Below are 25,696 nucleotides of genomic sequence, written 5' to 3' on the forward strand. Positions count from 1 at the left end.
CTCGTCCGAAGGGAAAGTCACACACACACACACACACCAGCCCATATGGCCCAGTGGACAAAGAACAGGACTCAGGAGTCCTCAGCCTGTTCCTGCTTAGACCAAAAGTATCTGGGCAAATTCCTTTTGTCCTCAGTTGTCAAATGGATCTACCTCACAGACAGGTATCCACTTGCCTGGTTGCCTCCAGGTTGTTAACAAGGCAAATACACACAGGCTGTAGGGACAAAGCTACGTGTGACTTTATTCACCATCATTCTTATCCTGAAGAGTTACTGACAATATAATGTTAGTGAGGAAACAATGATAGAACAGTATTTAACTCATGGAGTGGGCACACTCCCTCCCTCTCCCCCCACGCCCGGATTGGTGCCTTTTCCTCTGTAGCTTGAAGAGGGGAAAGAGAGCCTCCCATTGACTCCTTGTGCCAGGAAGACAGTAAAGCACAGCAACGACTCTGTCTCACTTGACAAGGGGGCATCATTTCTGAAGCTGCAAATACGAGCTCACAGTGGAAGCTGTGATAGGGCAAGAGAAGCAGCAGCAAAGAGCAGTAGGTGAGGCATGGATAGGAGGGGAGCGGAGAGGGACAGGGAGCTCCAGTATTGAGAATTACCGTATTTGCAGCACTGCTCACAGGGTGTTGGTGGAAACAATAAAAACCATCAGGAACATTAAATGTGTTATACACATGCCAGACAGTAAATATATATAGGTGAAGCTTTCCAAACATCCACAAACAGCAGTGAAGCTTTTTGCAGGTTCCCATGGAGCAGGCATCCAAGCATTGACACTTGCGTATTAATATTGTTCTTCATTAAATTTATATCCTGTTTCAGCATAACCGCTCCAGGCCACTTACAGTCACAAAAATCACATATTACAAAGTTATACAGCTCCCAATAAAACAGTAAATAATTACCATAAAGACCAAAATAGAAACCAGTGCCTTAAAACAAGCAGGAATGAAGCAGGTCAGATAGTGCTTAATTTCCAGTTTGGAAATACACGGCTAAAGAAGAACACTTTATGCCTACTTGTCAGGGAACCCTTCTTACATTTATGCTGAGCTCCCTAACACATCACAGCTCACCAGATGACAAACCCAATTATAACCACACCTAAGACTAACACACAGACACAGTGCATTTTTACGCCACGCATGACAGCCAAACACTTTTCTGAGGAGGCATAGGTGCAAACGCACAACAGTGCTGCTATGCAGTAACATCTCTCTTCATATATCCAAACGACAATTGTAAGATCACTTCATATGGATAATTTATGTCTCTTCTCAGCTGCCCCTTTTTTACATACTTCATTGCAGGGGTTTAAAATGTGGCGAAATGAGAAGTTTTCCCTCCGCTGCTGCAGTAGATCATATGTGGAATGTCCAGGCCAATCTGCGTTACTAGTTGCAGGAGAGAGCCAAGCAACCATCATGATTCTGAGGTTGCTTCCATGCCAGGGCCCTAAGCTTAGCACAGCTGAAAAGCCCTGCTTTTCCGCAATTGGATAGAAACAGATTTTAAACAGCTTCCACAGACGCTCCATTCAATCAGATTATTTTAAAATGCCTAAAATATACTAATCACCAATTAAAAATAAAGCAGGTTCTCCCCACACAGCCTTACTATCTGAAACAAGCAAACTCAGGGACAAGTTATTAAAGTCGCATAATTGTTCTTATAATTGCCAGCGAGAATGGAAACAGTTCAGAGCGAGAATGAACCAAATGCCAGCTGGCCCCACAGGCTAACCGATGATGTGGGCCTCTCTGCCCCGTGGGCCTCTCTGCCCCGTGGGCCTCTCAACAGCAGTGTTGCTGCCACTTAACAGGCCAAGATGGGCATGGGGTGGCAAGGTTAGGTCTGTGCATCGGATTGGTACCACCAGTGGGCCTGCACAGCCCCAACCTTGTCACCCCCATCCTGGTAATGCCACTCTTGGGAGGGCAGCAGTACCGCACTGGCCACTCTCTTCCTCTGCTGCAGCCGGGTGGAATGGCAGCTCAAAGCTCAGGACAGTGTAGCACTGTACAGTGGTACCTCTGGTTATGTACTTAATTCGTTCTGGAGGTCCGTTCTTAACCTGAAACTGTTCTTAACCTGAAGCACCACTTTAGCTAATGGGGCCTCCCACTGCTGCCACGCAATTTCTGTTCTCATCTTGAAGCAAAGTTCTTAACCCGAGGTACTATTTCTGTAACCTGAAGCATATGTAACCCGAGGTACCACTGTATTATGCAGGAATGCACTTCTCCATGGTTAAGATCCTCCCATCATGTTTGCTCACAAGTAAGTACTATTCAGTAAGTCCTCTAGATATCATTGGACTCCCGGCTCCCACCAGCCCCAGCCGGCAAAGCCAGTGCTCAGGGATGATGGGAGTTGTAGTCCAGCAGCATCTCTGGGGGTGGGGAGAGGACGGCACAGGCTCCACATCCCTTCAGCAGAGGATACCAGCAACGTTAATTAAAAGTTTCCTCCTTGTACATTCAGCCTGCTTTATTTTTTTTTCCTGATGAGGGTTGATGGGGGAGTAGTGATGAATAGCCTCTTAATTATCCCTTGAATATCCTCTCTGATTTGCTTCAGTGTCAGAGTCTGTTCTGATGGGGGAGACCTTAATTATTGATTTCCTTTCATTATTCCCCCCACTTCATTTTTATAGTGAAATAACTATATATAAAGCCTCCCCCCACCCCACCCCAGAACAGAAATTAGCACTGGAGCAAATCCAAGAGACTATCCGAGTGGCAATTACGATGCATGGGAGCAGATTAAAGGTGCATTAAAGGCTATTCACCTCTAATCTGCTCCTATGCACATCAGGAAGCAATAAAACAGGATGAACCTGTAAATAGGAATCCTTTAATTTAAGACAAATAGGGATTTAAAACAGGGGCAGGGGACGAGTGGCCCTCCAGATGTTGCTGGACTACAGCTCCTGTCAGCCACAGCCAGCATGGCCAGGGATGATGGGAGGTGTAGTCCTGCAACAACTGGAAGGCCATTGGTTCCCCATCCCTTGACTGAAAAGCAGTTGCAGTTGGTGTGGTGGGGAAGAGCCATAGAGACGCTGTGCCTCTGGCACCACTGCAGCTTACCCGGGCAAAATTGGGGCAAAGAGAAGGTCCAGGTCACACAGACGCACCAGCAGGAGCACAAGTCCGGTTCTGCCAGTGCATCTGTGCAGCCCTAGTCTTGCCCATGCTAAGCCCCCCCCCCCCGTCCCAGCTCCCTCAAGGTAAGCTGCGGTGCTTCCGGTGGCAGGAGGGCTCCACTGCTGCTTAAGTCTCAGTACTGCTTTGCCTGACAAACTAGTTTGGCGGTGGCTGCTACAATTAAGTTTTATTACCAAAAATAATGATGATGATCACAGATCAGGTCTGAAGAAACATGGGAAGAAAACACGGGATGCAACAGAAAGACAAAGATGTCTGGATGCTCAGTGAAAAGTGAATGATCCAAAGATGGCAGTTCCAGATAAAAGGGCTGCTGTGTAAGCAATCTGAGTTAATTAATTTGGAACACAAAGCTATGATCTTGCGATCACCGGGGGAAAACACCCTGCCCCCTACCCTCTAGCTGGCACCACACACTATGTTCCAAAGCCACTGAGCTGTAGCTTCTTCCCATGCGTACACATTACTACTACTACTACTACTACCACTACTACTACTACTACAGTGGTGCCCCGCAAGACGAATGCCTCGCAAGACGGAAAACCCGCTAGACGAAAGGGTTTTCCGTTTTGGAGGCGCTTCGCAAGACGAATTTCCCTATGGGCTAGCTTCGCAAGACGAAAAAACCGCTAGACGAAGAGACTCGCGGAACGGTTTAATTTTGTCTTGCAAGGCACCACTGTACCACAGTGGTACCTCGGGTTACGTATGCTTCAGGTTACATACGCTTCAGGTTACAGACTCCGCTAACCCAGAAATATTACCTCGGGTTAAGAACTTTGCTTCAGGATGAGAACAGAAATTGTGCTCCGGCGGCATGGCAGCAGCGGGAGGCCCCATTAGCTAAAGTGGTGCTTCAGGTTAAGAACAGTTTCAGGTTAAGAACAGACCTCCGGAATGAATTAAGTACTTAACCCGAGGTACCACTGTACTTATATATCGCCCTTTATCAAAAGATTCCAAAGTGGTGTACAACATTAAGAATATATTTTATGGAGCACAATAAAAAACATAATAATAGATAGCATCGTCGTCATCATCATCATCATATAATCATAATAATAGACACACAAACCTGCTTTAACAGTCCCTATATTATTTAATTGCCAAAGGCCTGAGTAAAGAGGAATGTTTTTGCCTGGTGCCTAAAGACATGTAATGATGGGATCGGGTGAGCCTCTCTGGGTATTGAGGTCCTGAGCAGTGTAAGGCTTTATAGGTCAACACCAGCACTTTGAATTGGGCCTGGAAACTAATTGGCAGCCAGTGCAGTCAGGCCAGGATTGGAACCTCTTACTAGCAATATCTGGCACAAATCTGCTGGGAAGTATATTGATGGCCACACCGTATTGAGCACCCAGTGTGTTCTAGTAATTGCTGATTATATCCCGGATAGTTCCCTTCTTTCCCCACATACTAGGGGCAGGGTTCTGTTAGTCCATTAGCTTTTTTTTCCCTCAGGTGACCCTGCTTTGAGGTTGGCTTGCAGACATCTGCTAGTAAACAGAACAATGACTTTTTCTTTGACACCAGGGTTTTTAAAACTGCAATACCGTATACATAGTCAAAAGCCCTGATGTTAACAACACTCCGACAAGCAAACATACACATATGTCTGTATTTAGACCATTTCTGTCAACCCACACATTCACCACAGAAGGCTAAATACTGAAACGCATGGGCTTCCTTGGTCTACCCTGGGGCCACATGAAAACAAGGCTTGACACCAGGGTAAGTGGGAATGCAAGTATGATCTCAGTTGGAAGAGAGGAGGTTAAGCCCATATATCCCCTGTGCCTCTTTGCTGAGGAGACAGTAATTTCCGCAATCACAGAAGTGTTTCTATTCCTGGGAGTGCAATCAGAAGCCGGCGCTCTGCCCGGCTCATCAGGGCCTTCAGCAAGCAAAGACCCCCCCCTTCATGCTCCTGTCACCCTACCACTATCAGGAACAGACACGGAGACCATACCATCTTACAGACCCCAAAGAGGAAAAAGAATAAGGGTGGGTGAATAGATATGCCAATGCCTAGTGGTTAGAGAGCTGGTCCAAGAGGCGTCTCTGCCACAGATCACTAGTACAGCCTTGGGTAAGCTGTTTTTCCCGCAGCCCTATTTGTCCCATCTGTAAAATGGGACTACTGATAATCTGCTTCCTTGCAGGCTTGTTTGTGAAAGCAATGTAGATTGGAAAGTCGATTTTTTAAAAGTGCTCTGTAAATTATGAATAGTGAGCAGTGCACCATTTACCCACATGGGGACTAGGAATAAATAGCTGCCCTCTTCCCCTACCCCCCCCGAGACTCCTTCACATTGGCCAAGATGTGAAGGGTGAAGAGCCAGGTCTAGTGACTAGAGTGTCAACTCCCCACTCAGCCGCTAAACCCATGGACCCCGTGCCTGCCCCCCTTCTCTTTCCCCACTCCCTCACAGGGTTGTTGTCAGTATAAAACAGGGGAGGGAAGAACCACGTACACCAAACAGGGTAAATATATAATAAGAAGAATAAATTCTTATAGAGATGCCACTTCTGTGTAGGAATTAATATGCCCTAGCCCAATGGTTGAGCACCCACTTTGCACAGAGAAGGTTCAGTTCCCAGCCTTTCCACATAGGGCTGGGAGAAAACCTTGCCTGAAATCCTAGAGAGCTGCTGCCAGTCAGTGTAGACAGTGCTGAGGTAGATAGTCATCTGGGTCCTGAATCCGTAAAAGGCAGCTTCCTATGTTCCTAGGCCCCCTGCATGTAGGAATTTCACTGTTGCAAAGCAGTCCATAGAATGGACAAAGTCTCAGCTCTTAAATAAACGCATGTGAAATAACACACACACACAGCCAGCTCCTGCCTTTACACCCACACCACATAAAGGCAAGCCGGCTACTGCTGACGCTTTCGCCTGCATTCCACATCCTCCAGAAGACCGCAAGAGGCCTTCCTAATGCTCTGCCCCCATTGCTGTAAGACTTCTGCCCCCACTTCCCTCGCACTGCCTCTTCTCCCCACTCCCTCAATGAGCTTTCCTTTCTTTTCCCTTTTCTTCCTCCTCTCCCCTCTCTCTTTGGTTCCTGCCGGAGTTATTGATTTTCCTGCCTTTTCTTTCTCTCCCCTCGGGGCCCCGAGTCGTGCTGCGTTTTTGTCCTTTTTCTCGCTTTTTCTTTCCTCCGCGCGTCTCAGTTAGAGGAACACAGAAACGAACATGGCCCCCGGGTGTTTGACATCGCCGGGTGGATGCCACACACCAGGGCAAACAGCCTCTGCACCCCGCAAGCAGACAACACACTTTTGCCTGGAACTAAGGCAGCTGCTTCTGGGGTGGAGGTGGGTGGTTGCATTGACTAGACCATTGTTGCCTCTATGCTAGGACTTACAAACACAAAAACGTTCCCTAAATTTCCTCTAGGGTGAGAGGGGGTTATGGACACAGCAATCCTCTACACCTGCTCTTGGATTGGCGGCTGTTAACACAGGGATCCCTTGCTTAGTACTCAAGGACAGCTGGGATACAACAGGGACACTGGCTTGGCGAAGCTCACATACTTTTTCTTCACTGGCATGACAAGCACAAATGCTGCTGAAGTATTGGAGGAATGAAGCCGACACCCTCAAGCACCTCAAGGCTGAGGGAGGGCAAGAGAGGCGTCCAAGTCCTCTGCAGGAAAAGCTTTGAAAGACCTTTCCTTGAATCCCCTGTGTTTGTTGTGTGCTGTTGTTTAAATCAAAGGCAATTGCAGCTGAGTCTGGTGTGGAGATCCTGCATTCGCATTCGGAAAGACTGTGAGGTCCATGTGTCTGAGGGGCAGAATCACAGGGTCTGGGGAACATGAGGGATGGAAGGTACAGATGGAGGGGACGGCTGCTAGATCCAAAAGATATTCTGAGACTCATAGTTCAGTGGTCCAACATAGACCCTGGCTGTGTCCCCCTGGCACCTTTGGCTGAAGCTAGTGAGCCCTGTGAAGGGCCATTGAGCCATCAGAAAAGACAACTTGGGGGCCATGGGTGGGGGCAGAACCAAAAGTGGATGGAGAGAGCAGCATTGCAACTTCATCTAGCACTCGCTCTTTCTTTTCCTCTGTCACACCATCTTGAAGCTCCCATCCTCCCCAAAGTTACAGAATATCAAACAGCAGGGCTGAAAAGAACCTTTCCTGACATTTTGGAGCCTTCTATCAGATAGAAATATGGCCCAGCTTCAGTGTAGAACAAGGCTAAAATAGTGTGAGGCATCTATGGATTAGGGTTGATGGGCATCCTTATTGTGGGGTAACATACCCTCCAATATTTCTCCAATGAAAATAGGGATGTCCCACTCCATAATGATAATTTTACTGTTTATACCCCACACATCTTACTGGGTTGCCCCAGCCCTCTGGGCAGCTTCCAACATACATACAAAGTATCATAACAAAACATTAAACATGGAAAAAACCTTCCCTGTACAGTGGTACCTTGCAAGTCGAATCCGTTCTGGAAGTCCGTTTGACTTCCAAAATGTTTGGAAACCAAAGCGCAGCTTCTGATTGGCTGCAGGAACCTCCTGCAGCAAATTGGAAGCTGCGAAAGCCCTGTTGGACGTTCAGGTTCCAAAGAATGTTTGCAAACCAGAACACTCACTTCCAGGTTTGCGACATTTGGGAGCCAAAACATCTGAGTACCAAGGCGTTCAACAACCAAGGTAAAACTGTACAGGATTGCCTTCAGATGGCTCAGTGGTCAGATAACTCCATACCCTCCAACATTTTGCCAATGAAAACAGGGACATCCTAAGTGGGACATTCCAGGATCAAGTCAGAAACTGGGATGGCTTCTCTAAATCAGGGACGTCCCTGGAAAAAAAGGGCAGTTGGAGGGTCTGGGGTGAGGTTGGAGCACAATAGGATATAGGGCCTTACTGCAATGAGGCACTGTGTGAGAGTAGTTCCTATGTCCAAGAACTGGTCAGTTGCCTGGATGGGGCTGCACTGACTCTTAAGGAGCACGTTCACAGTTTGGGGATGCTTCTGGATTCGGCTCTGTCACTGGAGGCTCAAGTAGTCTCAGTGGTTCAAAGTACATTTTACCAACGGTAGCTGATTTGACAGCTGTGGCCATTCCTGGACCAGGAAAGCCTTGCCACAGTAGTTCATGCACTGGTTACTTCAAGACTGGATTACTGCAATGCGCTCTATGTGGGGCTTCCTTCACGCTTCATCCAGAGGCTGCAGTTAGTGCCGAATGCTGCAGCATGATTGCTGACATCAGTGAGGCCTTGTCAGCATATAACACATGTGTTCAGAGATCTGCACTGGTTGCAAATTTGCTACTGGGCCAAATTCAAGGTGCTACTATTAGCATATAAAGCAGAGGTCCCCAAACTAAGGCCCGCAGACCGGATAAAGCCTGAGGGACTCGTTAATCCGGGCCACGGCGACCCCCGCTGCCTGCTCTTACCAGCACTGCGCTGCACGGCTGCCCACTTCCAGGTCGGAGGAGCACCGGAAATAGCTTGTGCGCATGTGCAAGCGTTATTTGCACATGCGCAAGTGTTATTTCCGGTGCACATCCAGGTCGGAGGAGGCCCGTGCACATGCGAACAAGCTATTTCCGGTGTTCCTCTGACCCAGAAGTGCGCCGGAAATAGCCTGTGCACATGCATATGGGCACGCGCTCCTCTGCCCTCCGCGCGATCGGCACTGGAGACACCGGCCCAAGGCGCGGTAAGTTTGCTGACCCCTGATATAAAGCCCTAAACAACTTGAGACCAGTTTACCTAGGAGATCATCTTGCTCCACATGCCCACTTAACCACTTTGATCAGCAAAATTGGCACTACTACAGGTGCCACATATACCCATTCTACAATGACAAGAACTCAATTGTTTAATGCACTTTGGAAACCCCTGCCTATTGAGATCAAGCAGGGGGCTTCACTGTACTCTTTTGGGCACCTGCTGAAAACATTCTTGTTTAGACAAGTCTACCCAGAAGCTAGGAAGTTGAAGTGATTTTAATCAGCTTTAGCATTTTAATTTTGTATGTTTTTAAGTATAGCCGTGAATTTTTTAACTTTTGTATGTTTTTAAGTATAGCCGTGATTTTTTTTCAATTTTATTGTTTTATCTTTTTATAAACCACATTGAGATTCTTGTTGTTGTCTTACAATCAAGCAGTGTATGAATGTTATGAAATGACTGAATGAATGAACAGTTTGATATTGGGTGACCCCTTGATGTGACTTTGTGGATGTGTCTGGTTGCCATATAATGCGGCAAAAAGGGGGGGGTGATTTGCCTATGTAGATTGTACATCCTTTTGGTCCCACTCTCTGCTCCATGATTCTCTTAAGCAAGAAATAAATGAAAAAAGAGCTCCATTATATCAGACCAAAGGCTCAACTAGTCTAGTCTCCCATTTTGCACATTGGCTAGCCAGATGCTGCCAGGAAGCCTACAAACAAAGCTTTCACCACATTTATACTTCCCAGCAACTGTTATTCAGTGGCACTGCCTCTGAACCTGGAAGCTCCACACAAAGGCTGCCATCCATTAATTAATCTAATCCCCCTTTAAAGCCTTCTAAACACATTGCTCACACCTTTTGCAGCAGCAATTCCACAGGTTAATTATGCATTGCACGGAGGCAACTCTTCGTTCTGTCCTGATCCTCCTACCAGCTGACATAATTGGGTGACCCCAAGTTAGGGGAGAGTGAGGAAAAACTCATCAGTATCCACTTTCTCTGCCCACTGGGCATATTTATAAAGCCTGTGTATCCCCTTCACTTTCTAAACTATAAATAAATAAATCCAAACAGTTGGTGTTGAAAGTTGTGAGGTATCCTAATTTGGGGAAGAGGGAAGGTGATGCTGGGATGATCAGCCCCTGCTTCTCTTTGAGACACACAGCACCGATGAGACGACACACACGCCTCAGAGAGGTTTAATCAAAGTCGTCAGGTTTCATTTCCACCTGCCAGCTGCCTGCAGGAGCAAAATCCCCCTGGATTGCGACAGGTTTTTTGGGGAGGAAAAGTGGGGGACCAAGAAAGGCTGCCAGGGAAGGAAATTGGGGGGGGGGAGTTATTAGCCAAGAGGAACCAATCACCAGGTTCCCAGGGCCAGAGGGGAGATGAGAGGGTCTAGGGTTTCATGCGTCAATTTCATGCCTCCCACAAACCCTTAATCCCATCAAGTGACGCTCACAGGCTCTTCTCTGACTGTAATTAATTTGGAAGCCACACATGCGCGCACACACTCAAGACTTGCCCGCACAAAATCTCTCCCTGCTGATGCCCGGTAATCCCAGGTTAATACTCCTCCCTCCCACCTCCATTTTGGGCTTTTCTCTCCCAGTTTTATGCAGCCCTACACACCTCACAATACCCAACTTTTAAGCCGAGTCAGAGATTAGCCAGAGCCTCTGTTATTCAGTTTGTGAAGTAGTGATAAAGCATGTGCAGAGTGCATTTCAGTTATATAATTTCAGCCAAACTTCAATTTGGCTGCTCTGGCTCAGGGTCTAACAAGAGGCTTGAGCTTCATTACCTTTCATTTTAGAAACCTTTCTCCTAAATTACTAACTTGTAATAGGTGAGGTGTTTGTGGCCTAAATCTTCCTGGGTTCTGCAATCTACCTCCCCCCCAAACTCTACCACCTTAAACCACTCTGTTCTTAATTTATAGCACTTGCCTCTCAGTGCCGGGTGAAGGAGAATCCCTGCCCAAACAGCTGCTCCCAAACTCTCTTTCATTTCTTCCCTCCATTGGCAAGGCCCTTTCCCAGCTGTTTTGGTGTGCGCACAGATTCCATGCAAAGCTGCCAAAACCCTCTGCCTCGCGCTGGATCACCTCTGTTTCCTGGAACCCGGACAACAGGCCACTTTTGCTAGCACAGCTGTGCCTGGCAGTTTTGTGAAGCCCACACACTCTCTTGCTCTTTAGTGGAGCGTGAGCCGGGCATGGGGTGGGGGGGGAGCTTTTCATAAGTATCCATTAATGGCTTGATCTGGAAACTGGAGCACCTGGAGGAAGGGGGTGGGTGGGCAATGGTCCCAGAATCCTCTGCTTTTTGCAGGAAGGAACAAGGGCAGTGAGAGATAAATGAGAGAGGGTGTGAATGAACACAGAGACAGCATGTATGAAAAAAGTGGCCGGTGGTGAGAATCAGTGTTGGCACTGCCAGAAAGGGCCTGTAGGTTTGGCTGAAGAATGGTATTAAGAGGAGGGTGGGCAGTGTGTGTTGAAAAGGTGGCACTTTCTCTCATATAGCCATTTACAATTGTGGCATCTCTTTCTGAATGGGTGTTATCTATAGAATTATTCCCATGTATTTGCTTGCAGCTTGAATTAGTGTGTCTGGGGAAGGGGTAAGAGCTACAGCCCAAAACTAGATTCAGGAGGATCCCTGTGTACAGCATGGAAAACATTGCAACCAGAGAAGGTTTTTGCTTGGTTGTGAGTGTATCTGTGATAAACTGTGACCTGGATGAGCTTTGTAATAGGATGGGCTGCACACACAAGATCAATATTGGCAGCTACAGTCAAAAGAATCTGTCCAAGGGTGGGAAGGATGACAGTTTCGACCTGGGCATTAAAAGGCAAAGACACTTCTCTCTAGAAGCAAGGTGTAGCTATGGAGTAAAACAGTACCCTTGATGACATGTGTGAGAAACAGGCCCAAAAATTCGGGGATGTATTTATAAATTATCGTAAACCTTGACAGCCCAATTGTTGCAGATTTGGAGTAATTTAGTGTGCAACGATGTCGGCTGTGGAATTGCAGACATTAGAAGGCAAGTGAAGTTGCCATATGCTTAGTCAGACTACTGGTCCATCTAGCTCAGTATTGCCTCCACTGAGTGGCAGCCTCTCTCTGTGGTTTTAGACAGGGATCCTTCCCAGCCCTGCCTGGAGATGCCAGGGATTAACCTGGGATCGTCAACATGCAAAGGATGTTCTCTGCTACTGAGCTGAGGCCTTCCTAGAGCTTACTGTCTTGTAGATAGATTTTTTAATATGGGCCTGAAGAACGTGAAAGCGGGCAGGTATTATCTAAAAGCGCATTAACATATAGGTACAATGGTACAGTGTGAGGACTATCATCTCAAAGGAGCTATTTAAAGTACTACATTAAAGTGTATTTATGGCCGCAAAACACAATGGCACGACTAAGTAGGTCTGTGTGCTAATATGCAGCCATGTTGTTTTGTCTAAGTAGTGTCTGAAGTAGAACATTGTTACAGTGTTTACTGACCTGTTGGTACAATGGCATAAAGGATGTGCATATGGGGAACCCGTCTTCCGCCGCTGCTGCCCCCCGACCCCAAAGTTGTTGGACTAACGTTTCCTCACCCTTGTCTTAAAAGACGTTGGCATCCTGCATGACAAAAATTGTGTCATACAAGCCATGAGGCTATGTAGCGACAGGGCAGAATCTGGTGTCAATTCACATTGTGTAGGATGGCAACATCTCCTTGAATGAGGGTAAGCAGAGCATTTGAGAACATGACGTAACACCTCAAGAGCAGGTAAGTAGTCCATATTTGCACAAGAGAATAGATATGGCAGTATACTTAACTGTAGCTGTTGCAAGAAGGAGCAGTGATAAATCATGTATCTAAAATTCTCTAGCAACCACATGGGGAAGATATGTAGAGATAGAACCCTACTCACAAAAGCATCTATATTTCAGAAATATGGTTAACATGGGAAAATGTGTCTGACAAATGCTGGCAATTGTGCACGCTCCCTAGACAATGTGGAGAATATCTTAACAAATGGGAATTGTGTACACTGACCAGTCAATGTGTATAACCCTCCAAGGGATATTAGTGAATATGAGCATTTCACACCTGACCAGAGAACGTACATGTTTTCCAAGTGATGAACTCACCATGACCAGCCAGTGTGTGAAATATGTCGTCAAGTTTGCACACATTTCCCAGCATCACTTGAGTTTTTGCACATATGCAGAGTTCCCTGTTTATGCTCTTCATTTGAGTACACTGTCTACTACAGCACCTAGTGAATGTGCAAACTAACCAGTGCTTATGTATGTTCTCCATTCAAGTCACACTACTAATCACCGAGGTGCATACATATCAATAATTAAAAGAACACAGCTACGTTGCTGGAAGGTACATTTGATGAAAACCGCTTGCAAAATGGTGGGGGCAAACTATTGATTCTGTCTCAAGGCCTGCAGATAAAGCTACCAGGGTGTTTAAAGACAGATGGGTTCACTATGCAACTGTGTTGCTGCAATTTCATTGTATATTTGGGGAAACCATGGGAATATAGGTGGAAGGCTGTTGTTGCCACAGGCAGTGTCAAATATTTACTTGCATTCAGTGTGTATTCCTGGTTGTGTGTGCGTCCTCATACAAGTTCACAGTACTACTGCTATTAGTAATACTATTAGTAGTGCTGCACTGTATACCATTTATTTATTCAAAAATTTATATCCCACTTTTTACCACGCAGGTCTCAAAAGGGCTTATAACCATAAAATTACAATAAGCAAAATTTAAAACATAAATTAAACCGCCAACCTTTCAAACCTCAACAATTTAAAATCTCAACAAATAACATTGCTGTAGGCACTCTAATGCATTCTGGGCACTAAATCTGTGCAGCACAGTTAGTCGTGCGCCTCAGCATCTCTCACTGACCACACCCAAACCAGCTAATCTGTTGCTAGGAGGCTCTTCTAGCAGCCAACGCCTCTTCAAAGGAGAAAAGGCACAACCGGTGAGAAAAATCCACAAGTGGCAGGAGGAGAGAGGAAGCCATTCCGACTGTGTGCTTGGAGGGAGAGACCACACATGTGGTCTCTTTCTCAGGCAGCAGAGACAGTTGCCTTGACCCAAGGAAGGAGAGGGGAAAGGCTGTAGCTCAGTGGCAGAGCACCTGCTTTTCATGCAGGAGGTTGCAGGTTCAATCCCTGGTATCTCCCGGTAAAGCTAGAGAACTGTTGCTGGTCAGGGTAAACAAATGGGCAAAGTGGACCAGTGGTCTGGCTCAGTATAATACAGCTTCATTTGTTTGTAATACCATCCACAGCAGACCAAGAGGGCAAATGTGCTTAACCATTCTTACCTAGTCCATCCTCTGGAGATAGATGAATAATATTGCCATGTTGAGAATGGCTGAGACTTATTGGTCCAAGTCCATTGAGTGAATTGATGGCTGAGCTGGAAAGGTGGCGGGGGTGAGGGGGGGGCATTGAGGTTGAACTGTGGCCAACCCCTGCATGCTAAATAATGCTGGCAGTCAGGAAAGGGGGGATTTGCTTTGATGCACTAAAACAGCCACGCGCGCATACAACCTGAAGAGAGACAGTTATTGATACCGAGCTATACCCATGCCAGAAGAGTCACCCGAGCAACACACAATCAAGAGAGGAGGCAATCGGCAAAGCAGACAGTCAGAGGGCAGAGGCAGCCACTGATCCACACGCACAGTCAGAGAGGAGAGAACAAGCCATGTGCACAAAAGGGAGAGGCAGCCTCTGATACAGGTTCACACAGCAGGTGAGATTTAACACACACACCCCAGTACAGTGATCAGTAAAGAGAGGCAGCCTTTGATGCACCTGAAACAGCAGCAAAGAGGATCATTGACACACATGCACAATCGGAAAGGCAGAAACAGCCACCGATACAGCCAAGGACACACCTGCTTTGTAAAATGCTAGCAATCTCACATGTGAACGGCCAGACTCCAGGTGTGAAAAGCCCACATAGACACATAAAAAGAAGCACACGCTCAGATACTACACACCCAACGATGTGGGGTCCCAAGCGCAGATACTCATAGACAAAGATGCACACACTCAAAGGTCATAGTCACCATCAGGCTGGGCCATACCAATGATCCATCTTAATCTAGTCTCCAGAATCCGGCAAGGAAAATAGCGCTTCAGCCCCCACAGCTGCGGAGCCCACTGTGTGGCCCCATTTCCAATCCTACGGAAAAAGGGGGCAGAAACATCTTTGTGACCGGCAGCCACAGATTGCCCCCAAGATTGCACAAAAGATGAAAAGTGGTCCAGCTAGCCTGCAGGCTGTAGCAAAACACCCACCTGCAATAGAAACTGGGCTGAGAAAAGGATGAGAAAAGCCGGAGCTCGCACATCCTTTCGGAAAAGCCAGCATCACCTTAGGGATTCCGCCCCCACCTCCCCACACGGAAAACATTGTTTCCTGAGGAAACCACAGTAGTAATTACAAAGTGATGTTATCCTCTGCCTTGCATTCAGCTTCACAGTCGTCTTCCACAAGAGCCTGGTTCCTGCACCCATCTTTGCTGGCTGCTATCAGTTTTACCCCGTTCTCCATTATTCTCTCTAAGGATTCCCTTCCTTTCAAAAACAAAAACCCACTTTGAATCCCTACCTATTTGCATTGTCCGGTGACAATGAGTTCCATAGGCATTTCAAGGACTGCGCATGAAGTGTGAGGAGAGCTTTTTAGAGAAGGGTGTCCTGAACATAGCAGGAGGCAGCCGGACAGAGAAAAGGGAATACTGAATGGAACACACACACAAACAAGACAGTATTTCTTTACTCAAGCGCCAAAGGTCCTATAATGGTTCCCACCTTTCTTCCTGTGGTACAGCACCTCTTGCCTTGCTCCTCTCTATTAAACATCACCCTGTGGACATTACCTTCTTCACCTACTGCCTCACCCTCTGCTTGGCATGCAAGTGGTCATGAGAATGTGGCCCACGTTCTCCAGCCAAGCCTCTGCCCCTCTGCCTTGTTGAGGGGTCATAGGTGGTGCAAGTGCTTTGCATGCTGAATCGCAAGCCTCCTCTTAAAAAGAAGGGACCTGTGGCCTTTCGCCAGGCAACTCCCTAAATTCCCTGGCCCCCTCTTTTCTTTCCCTTCAATTCCTTTTCACACTCACACCTTGCTGCTATTTCTGTTAGATGGCTGTTCCCATGGGCTGGCATGAGACCTTACGTATGAAAAGAATTGCCCAGATGCCAACATACGCGGGAGAGAGGGCACCGTGCTTTAACTATGGGGGTAAGGGTAGAGGGCCTTAATAAAATGGACAAGCCCCACCTCCTGACTCCTCCCATTTTAGCCAAACCATGCCTTTTAAAGAGAGGCATCACAAAGAGTATACCTCTCACCCACCCGCCCCCCACTCCGCCCAGTAATTTGAGCACTAGGAGGCCATGTGAGGAACCACCTTGTGAATTTTTTGGAAAAATCAGAAGGTGCTGGAAGGGGCTTCTGCATCCAATTCTTAATGACCAAACCTTTTCTGAAGGAGTTCAGGGGCCTGGTCATCAACACCCCCCTTCTGTTCCTCTCTCTTACCTCTGTGCCCTTCCCAGTTCCCAGTCCACTATTCAGTCAGTGACTGACTGGCGCCCAGCAAAGCCACCTACCTCCCCCTTGGGCCCACGAGTGCATGGGAAGCATGGAGCCACTGCTGTGCATGTGTGCACGTGCACACATGCATGCTGGGGAGGAAGGCAGATGTGGCAGGCTAAGAGATGTCATCTTCCTCAGGCACATGGAGCCAAGGAAGGATGGGGAAGGAAGTGTGCTCCTTATCTGGACTCTTGGGGTGGCGTAGGAGGCGGCTTCTGGGTTGAGAACGGGGAAGGCGGGGGGGGAACCCAGTCCTCTGCATCCAGGGTTAGAATTAGGAAACCAGCCCCCTCTGTCATTTTGGGAGGGGGAGGGGCCTGAGCCAACCAGGATGCCTGGGTTCTCTCCCACCTCTGCTGCTAGATCTCGGATACATCCATTCCCAACTCATTTTGGGCAGAGTACAGACTCAGAAAGGATTCTGCTGTGCTTCAGCCTGGCGTTCAAATGGCAGATTTTTCCTTTCTTTTAATGACTGGTAGATAAATCACTCTCTGTCTCAACATCCCAGCCTTTCCACCCGCTCACAAATAAAATCCTCTTTAACTCCCATCCTACCTGTCAAAACCCTTATTAAGAGGCCAGTTTAGGCAAGCCTCCTATCAACGCCCCCCTCCCCGCCCCACTTTGGGAGGGAGAGTTACCTCTGTAAGAGCCAGCCTGCCACCCGGTGGGGAACCTGAATACCTCCTAATCGTCTTCAGGCAGCCCCTTCCTTGGCATGGTCTGGCTTGGGACCCCTCCATTCCCTGGTCTTGCAAACTGCCATCTTAAGATTCCCTCTGCTGGCTTTCCTGCTGCTGCTGATGAGAGGTGTGGTCCCTCCATGATCATTCATTGACCAAACCGCGCTGGGGAAAAGTCTCCTTTCCCTCCCCAGCTCCACCAGGCTTTTCAACCCCGCTCTCACCTCAGCTAGCTTCTGATCCAGGCAGGCCAGGCTGGGCTTCCTTTTGTCCTGCAGCTCACACCCAGCGAGATCCTCTGGCAGACCCAAGCGGGGGCCTGACTCTGGCTCTTCTCACACCTCCAAACCCAATTTCAGAGGGCGCGTGGCATCGCTGGCGTCTAGGACCCAGACGGACGTGTGTGTGTGTGTGTGTGTGTGTGTGTGTTCGGGGAATGGGCACAACCCTGCAATGTTCACACACTGTCGCCCACCCACCCCAGGTTCTCCAGCGCCCCTCCCCTTTGTGGGAGAATCCTTTTGGGGGGTGGCGCTCTGTTGCTCCAGTCCTCCAACCCCCAGTGGAAATCTGAAGATGTCTGGCTCCTTGCCTCACTTGAACCACCGCGATCCACTCCCTTCCTGAAGGATCGAGTGGCTCCCTCCTGCTTTGGGCTCCCTCCTGCTCTCAGCCCCGCGCTCCTCCTAGAAGCCCCAGGAGCCTTGGCTCTCTTTCCCACCGCACCCCTTTATGCTCCTCGTTAGTACTGCCCGGGCCCACTAACCACTAGGCGCTCTTCTCCTGCCAAAGTCTCCTGGCTCCTATCCGCTCCGACGGCCTAGGCTCCGCTCCCAGAGGGTCCCTGGAGAGCCTTCCTCCCACTCGCCCCTCCAGACCCTTCCGCCCTCCCATGGGAACGCGGGACCCGATCCTGCTAGATTTCCCCCCCCCTTCCCTTACGCCGCTTTAACGGAGGCCGTTCAATACAACCAGAAAAAGACTCCGCTCGAAGGGGAAAGAAGGGATCCCCCCCCCCGTCCCCGCTTTCCTAGCTTTTATTTTTGTCTCTCAACGGGAAAAAAGGTAGATGCCCTTCAATTGGCTTTCTTTCTTTTTTTCTCCCTCTCTCTCTAAAAAAAAAAAAAAAATACAGACTGCTAAGAAAAGCCAGACGCTGCAATCAAGTCTGTACGCCTCTTTTCTCTCTGATATTCTTTTGCAGTTGCATAGGTTGGAATTAATTCAGAATAATAAGAAGGAAGGTTTTTTAAACAACAACAACAAAAAGCCTTTCTTTCTTTTTTGCATCTCATACTCTTGCAGTCTGGGTGATTAATGCCACAAACAAATCGCGCGCGAGCGTGTACACACACACAGAGAGAGAGAGAGAGAGAGAGAGGGAAAGAGAAACGGGGGTGTCACTATTATTTTCCCTGCAACCCAGTCGGGGGGGAGCGTTAGAGAGAAAGGGTGCTGTTAGAAGTCTGAAGTCAAAGCTTGGTTTCGCCCCCCCCCCCCGGAAAAGGGCAAAATCCTAAATCAAGGGGGTGCGGGGTTTTCTCTCCAACTAGGGACAGCTTGCATATTAGTCCGACGTGTTTCGAGATCATCCATATGATGGAGAGGGGCAGTTCAAGCTCCCCCCATCACTTTTCTTTAAACACACACACACACACACACACACGAGAGAGAGAGAAAGGTGCTGGGGGGGAGGTGCCAGAGAAGCCCCCTCCTCCCTCCACCTCCTCCAAGCCCCCAATCCCTCTGCCCGTGACCCTGCACAACAACACCCGGACGGACGTTTGTCTCGGCATTGGGGGGGACGGACGGACGGACGGGGGTGTCTTAAGTAAATAAATAAAGGGAGCCGCTCTTACCTTTTCATGACAACTCCCGAGGACAGAATAAGCCAGAGGTGAATGGAAGGGGTGCAAAAATTTCTCCGCGTCTGGAGAGAAAAAAAGAGTTTTTTTCCTCCTCTCGTTTTTGCAAAAAAATGATTTTATTTATCATCCCCATTTCCCCCTCGCTTTAATCTCCTTTCCTCCTGCGGGGAATCAAACGAGCGCTAAATCCAACCAGCCACAGGAGCGGCGGCAGCAGTAGCAGCAACAGCAGCAGCAGCAGCATCCTCCCCCCCCCCACCTCGTCCTCTTATCTCTCTCCCCCCCCCCCCGCTTTTCCCTTCCCTTCCAAAAATTTCTTCCCGATCTTCATTCACCGCTCAGGCGCCCCCCGCCCCGCCCCGCCCCGCTTGCCTTCCTTTCCCTCCGCGCCCCCCCCCCCCGCGCCCTCTCCGCGTCTGTCTCCGTTCAAGGTTGTTGCAGCTTCCGCGCTACACATGTTGCATCCCAAAGTTAAAGCAGAGAAACCGGCGCCGGGGAGGCGGGTGGGCGAGCGGGCGGAGGGTCGCCTGGGCCGGGAGGGCTCGCGCGAAAGACAAGAAAGAAGCCCAAGTCTCCCTTCTTCCCTCGCAGGCTGCCTTTCCCCGAGGCCCTGAGCCTAGAAATCTCCGCATCGCTCGGAGAGTTGAGTTATTTATTTATTTCAACGCCCCCCCCCGCGGTTTTTCCTTTCCTTCCCCCCCCCCCTTTCCCGGGTCACCTTTCTAAAAAACACGCGGCGGTGCAAAAAGGAAAAAAGGGGGAGGTGAAGAGAAGCGCATGGGGAGGAGGAGGGGGGGGGCGAGCGGGCGCTGATATATTTTTATTCCTTTAACGCAGACCAGACCACGTCGTCTGTTCTTTTCCCCTCTCTCGCGCAAGGCAAAGATACACACACGCAGACACACATACACACACACACACACACGCCAGAGAGGGTCATTAGCATTCCGCACCAACACCACGTCCCCACCAGCACCACGGCAGAGGCAGGTTGCAAAGCGAGGCAGAGCAGGCGAAGCACAGCGCTGCAGTCCTAGGCGCTGGGGGGGGGGGGAGAGAGAGCTGGATCGGATCCCTGGCTTCCCCGGATCCCTTCTCAAAAGTAAGGGGGGCGCACACACATCCACGCGCGCGCGAAAAAGAGAGAGAGCCGGCACGCACTAACCTGGCTCCTCCGACTGAAGTGAGGCTGGGAGCCCTGGGTCTTCTTGGCAGAGGCCGGGATCAGGGGGGAAATCAAGGGGTGTTGTTGGGGGGGGGACCCACACCCGGGGAGGGGGCTCGCCCCCTCTGCGTGGGAGATATGGTCTGTCTCCCACGGCCACGCGAGGAGGTCGAGGCGGAAATGCAACGCAGAGAGAAAGGTGAAGTTTGACAGTCTCCGCTTACTTGCCTGCAAAAATCCCTCCCTCCCTCTGCCTTCCCAACGTGCCCACAGCATTAGAGGTGCGAACTGACCCAGAGCGAGAAAGAAAGAGGCGAGCCCCGCGGGGGAGATAAAAAGACCACACCATTTGCATATGGTTGATCATTGGGATGTATGCAAATATAGCTTGCCCATTGCTTAGCATCGATCAGAAGGCGAGTCAGCCGGGTTGCAGAAGAGTGGAAGGGGGGGGGGCGGAGTAGAGAGGGATCATGCCAGTCTTTCTTTGGCTGCCATCCACCCTGCCATGAAGACTAGAGAGATGCTTAGGATGGATGGAGACTGGAGAAGGCATTTTTTAAAAGCAGTGAAAAAGATCGTGCATCCCGCTCCCGTGTTACCAAAGGTAGGCAGTAAAAACAGGTTTTTTGGTTCTGTCCCTGTAGCGTCACGCAGGATGGAGAGAGACACCACAGGGCTATGAGAAGCCAAACAGGGGAGAGCTTGTCACACAGCCGCTGGTGGGAGAAGAAGTGAAGTCAAATAAACGAATCAATAGCTGTGGTAGTACAGCCCGGGCGTCGTTAGAGGGCGCTGCACGGGCCAGGTCCCCACCTGCCATTTGGTTCTCTGTTGGCAGCCTGGGGAGCGCGGCGGGAGGGATGGGGGCGGAGTATAAGAGGAAGTGGAGGAGCCACGGAGAGCGGGGAAGCCATTTGAGAACAAAGGCAGCTTTAGTCCAAGTTGGGGAGGGAGCAAAAGAATCCTGTTTGGTGTTGGATCTTTTGGCGGTAACAGTTGGAAGGTGGGGAAGCCCTGCTGTCATTTAAGTGGATTTATAACCCGCCATATTTCAAAGACTCATGGTGGGTTGCAAGGAACATGGCTCTGCCGTTGACTCTCCAGGGTTTCAGAATCCGACAGAAGTCTTTCCCAGTATTTCCCTCCTTGGAAATGCCAGAGATTGAACGTGGGACATTCTGCACTGCTCCACCACTGAGCTGTGGACTTTCCTCCAAGCCATCAGCTTCCCTGGCTCTGCCCAAGAGAAATGCGCCATCCCTTTTCACAACCCAGTCAGCACTACAGACACAAAACTGTTCTAAGCTCTTCCCACCTGCGATTTGTAATGTGATTCAGCACCTGCCCCCTAAGGATCAAGAAGATAGTGGGGAGCAAAGACTCTTGAAATGCAACCCTCCCCTCCCCACATGCATGCACACACATCATTCGTAGAATTGGAAAGCTGGAAGAGACCACGAGGGTAATCTAGTCCAACACCCTGCAATGCAGGAGTCGTTCGCCCAACGTGGGACTGTAACCCATGGGCCTTAGATTAAGAGTCTCGTGCTCTACCAGCTGAGCTCTACCCTTCAGTCCTCCAAGATTCATCCATATAATTCAGGCTGCAGCAAAGAGTAAGGGAGGAGGGGAGATTTCTTACCACTTGCCAATGTGCTTGCAGGAGAGCCCCAGGTGAATCAAGCTAGTGAGCCAAAACACACACTAAGAGAAGGCGCACACACCTTCAGCTTCCCTGACCATCTTGACCTGGGAGCAAACATTCTTCTTTGGACCCAGGTGAGTTGATCAGAGAGTCATGGGTGCCATGCAAAATTCACCCATATCATACACCCTGGGGGAATTTTACTGGAACTCAGGTCTGTTCTACCCAGTAACTCACTCTAGTTGCAAAATCTCTTTGGGTGCCTCTTCCCCCTCCCCCCACGCTTCCAGGCCTGGAGAGCAATTGCCCTTTGGAATTTTCTGTGGAGTGCTAGAATGGCCCACTTCTTGTTCTCATTGATCCCTGTTTCCTTTTTGACACAGTTTCCACCCCAAAATCCTCCACTGAAAATTGAATATAGTAATTTCTGGGTCACAGTTTCCTTTCAAAATCATTTCATGGCAGGCTGCTAGTCAATAGCTGAATTATTATATGACTATCAATGTGAAACATAAATAGGTCCCTGCCCTATAGAGCTTGCTGTCTATGGTTCTTTAAATATGTGTTTTGTTTATTTTTGTATATACCATAACAAAACAAAAACAACACTAACAAAGAAATCACAACTCCCACTCAGTGCAAAAACTGTTTTCTATGTGAAATGATCAGATTTTGAAAATATCTGATATCTCAAGGCGTCTTGCCATAGCAATCCATGTGTCGACAGTGTTCATGGGCCTAGCCAAGGGAGGCGGGGGGGCAGCTGCCCCCCCATCAAGTGAAACAATAGAACTAATTAACCAACTGACCAGTCATGTTGGTTCTGCCCCCTCACAAAATCCTGGCTACGCCCATGAGAGTGGTTGGTTGTGTTCTTTAGTGGCCGCATAAAACCAGACTAATACATATTGAAGTTGTCAATCCAGGTGTTCTGTATTTGTGTAGTTCTATGTACGGCCAGTTGTTTAATTAAAGCTAAAAACCAAATCTGTTGGTATCAGGTTTCAAACATATTGGAGATGGGGGCTTTCCAGAACTTTGCAACAGCCAATATTGCTTTAGCAAATATGAATAAAAGCGAGTCCTTTTGAAATAATCCAGGTCTCTGATTTCCCGAGTTTCCATCGCTTTTGCCCCCTGAGATTCTGAAAGAGTATCAAACTTGGAAGTCCTCCTCTGTCTCTACTCATCTTGTGGCTCAGACTACAAATTTATTCCTCTAAAACTTTCCTACTGGTTGTAGCTGTTTGATATCTTGACTCATAAAATGTGTGGGGTGGAAGGGAACTTGGGGGATCCAGCCTAACCTGGGCTCTTATGAAAAGAAGGGTGGTATATAAATGCCATAAATAATGGTAAGGATAAATAAAAATAGCTCCCTTGCATTGGAACAGAGCCCTTGTGTACCAGAGATGCTCAAAACTCCAGTGTTAACTCTTCATATGGAATAAAAGGGGTGGATGTGGGAGACCTCTCTACTTCCTAAATCAAGATGCCACTCTTTTGGCATGTTAACAGAAGCAGCATGCTATAAAAAGTGGCACAATTTTGGTGCAGTATAGTAATTATTCAGAGGAGGAAAGTATTCCTCATCTGTTTTGGGAGGAGAGCATATCTGTGTCTATGTGCAGATGGTGTTCCTTTCAGATAATTCACATATCGCTGTTTGAGTTTGCTAAATACATGTACCCTAACCTGAGATTGGAATATATTTTGAACTTTGGATCCACTGCTTTGGAATAGTGAGTAGGATAAACAGCAATCCAATCAATACAGGGTTGGGAGCAATTTATGTTTACATAAAGTTACCATCTTAATGCTTTTTCCTAAAAACTTTAAAAAAAACCAAAACAACCCAACCTTTGCTTCCCTTCCCTTCACCCAAACCTACAAGCTGTGAAACTCACCTATCGCCTCCTCTCTAGCACCAAGCCTTGCTTGGCTCCAGTCCAGTCCCTATAGCCAAATACTCACTGAACCCAGAAGCTTTTGTTGACAGGCTGGGGCAGCTGTTTATAGTTTGCACGCCACCCTAGTCTCCAAGCGGTGCAAGGTTCCAGGGGTCTACCCAGGGTTTGGTTTCCTTGGAATGAGGGACAGCAGAGACTGTCTTTAGGGTATATGGTTTATATACACATGTATACAACCTGAGTCTATGATGGAGGGGCTCACAGCATTAACAGCGCAGGAGATCTTGCTTCTCGCATCATCACAGCCTTGGATTCAAGCAGAAATCAAGCATGGCCCTCACTCCCAGGCCTCTAGCCCAGCTCACATACTCAACTCTGCCTTTGTCTTCCTCACTCCCAGCCAGGTGAGGGGGGGCACCCATTTGCCCTCTGGCACAGAGCAACCTCCCTTATTACACTAAGGACCCATACCCAGGGGCCATTATGGCCCTTGCCTGGCTAATTAAAACATGTGGAATTCCCCAAACTCACAACAGTATGGAGGTGTCACCCTCATTCCTTGATGCAGCTTTTGCTGGGATCAGCTATTTCTCCAGGGATTTCCCCCCTCTAGCTTCCTTATACTGAGCCAAACGATTTGCACATCTAGTTCAATGTTGTCCAAGTTGACTGGCAGTGGCTCTCTCCCAGCCCTAACCTGGAGATGGCGGCAATTGAACCTGGGACCTTCTGCATGCAAGGAAGATGCTCCACCACTGAGCTAAGATGCAGCTACCTCCAGGTTGTTGAGAGATGCCTGCCTGTTCCTCTCCCATTTGTGTCCCCTTGCCCCACTTCTTCTTCTTCCACAGCGCACGGCTTCTGCTGCAACCATAGAATTGGGGTTGGGAAGTTTGAAACACAGATACCACAAAAGGGGGAGCATTTTGGCTGAGTCCTTCTAGCAGCAGTGGGAAAGCAGAACAGCTCAGAGGAACAAAGGAACCCTTCTCTATTCATGACACTCGACTTTTGCTGGCAGGGAACAAGGGAATGAGGAAGAAAGAGAGAGAAAAATAGACACAAGAGAGAATGAAAATGTCCAGCACCAGGATTCCAGCTGCCTTTAATGAGAGAGATCTGTCCTCCCTTCAGGGAAAGGAATGGGGGCTAATGGGATAGCATAGGGAAGGAGGGCAGGACTCCTGGGTTCTCTAAGTGGGAGCAGTGAGGTGACAGGGGACTAGAGCAACAGGGGGGTGTTGGGAACTGAGGTTCTGAGCATTCGGGGTGGGGGTGGGGGCAAGGAAGAGCCTGACATCAGAATTAAAAATCCACATGAAGGAAAAATTCATGATCAGGGGCCAGCAGGAGCACAGATACTTTTACATCAGATTTTTAAATTCAAGTACATTTGGCAGGCAAAATTCATGAGTAGGAGACACAATTCCTGCTTGTGTTTGCTCACAGATCTTTCCTGGAAATTCCCTGTGGATTCTCTGTATTCTAACGTACCATTTCCACACACACCCCACTTGGGTGTTTCCCTCCCATATGTATTCTTTTACAGACAAAGAGAAAAAGCCCACATTAGAATCATGGTTGACAGCATGGTAGAATATTCTAGTGGTTTAAAGTGGAGGTAGTGGAGAGTCATTAAGAGAGGGGAAGTGGGGTGTCTTAACACTGGAATTGGCTGAGACTGGTGGTGTGCCTAAGACTGCAGATCGGTGTCTAAGAAGGTGGGTGTCTAAGATGCTGTGCAGGCATACAGATCCACCCATTCAACACATATGTACATGCTGTGATAAATATCTACTGACACACAGGTGTAAAACTAAGCCACTCATTTAAAAAGACACCTCTGGGGGAAATTAATGTTGATACGGAA

General features: G+C 48.5%; 2 protein-coding genes across 8 annotated transcripts in view; one reads left to right on the forward strand and one right to left on the reverse strand.

Annotated features, from left to right (window-relative positions):
* Window positions 1-20,281, reverse strand: part of GRIN2D (glutamate ionotropic receptor NMDA type subunit 2D) — a 60,160-nt gene extending 39,879 nt beyond the window's left edge. Inside the window, exons 1-2 of one of the 4 annotated variants that reach the window (XM_081837343.1) lie at window positions 20,265-20,281; window positions 19,095-19,165 (exon numbers count right to left, since the gene is read on the reverse strand). The gene's annotated coding sequence lies outside the window, so the exon portion shown is untranslated. Of the gene's footprint in view, window positions 1-15,030; window positions 15,129-19,094; window positions 19,790-19,821; window positions 20,012-20,264 lie in introns of those variants that run through there. The other 3 variants (XM_081837342.1, XM_081837340.1, XM_081837341.1) reach the window with 3 other exon arrangements.
* The window catches only part of KDELR1 (KDEL endoplasmic reticulum protein retention receptor 1), a 134,521-nt gene that overhangs the window by 87,506 nt on the left and 21,319 nt on the right, over window positions 1-25,696 (forward strand). The window lies entirely within an intron of this gene.

The sequence above is a fragment of the Podarcis erhardii genome (genome assembly GCF_964252035.2).
Source record: "Podarcis erhardii genome assembly, chromosome: 13".
NCBI lineage: Eukaryota > Metazoa > Chordata > Lepidosauria > Squamata > Lacertidae > Podarcis > Podarcis erhardii.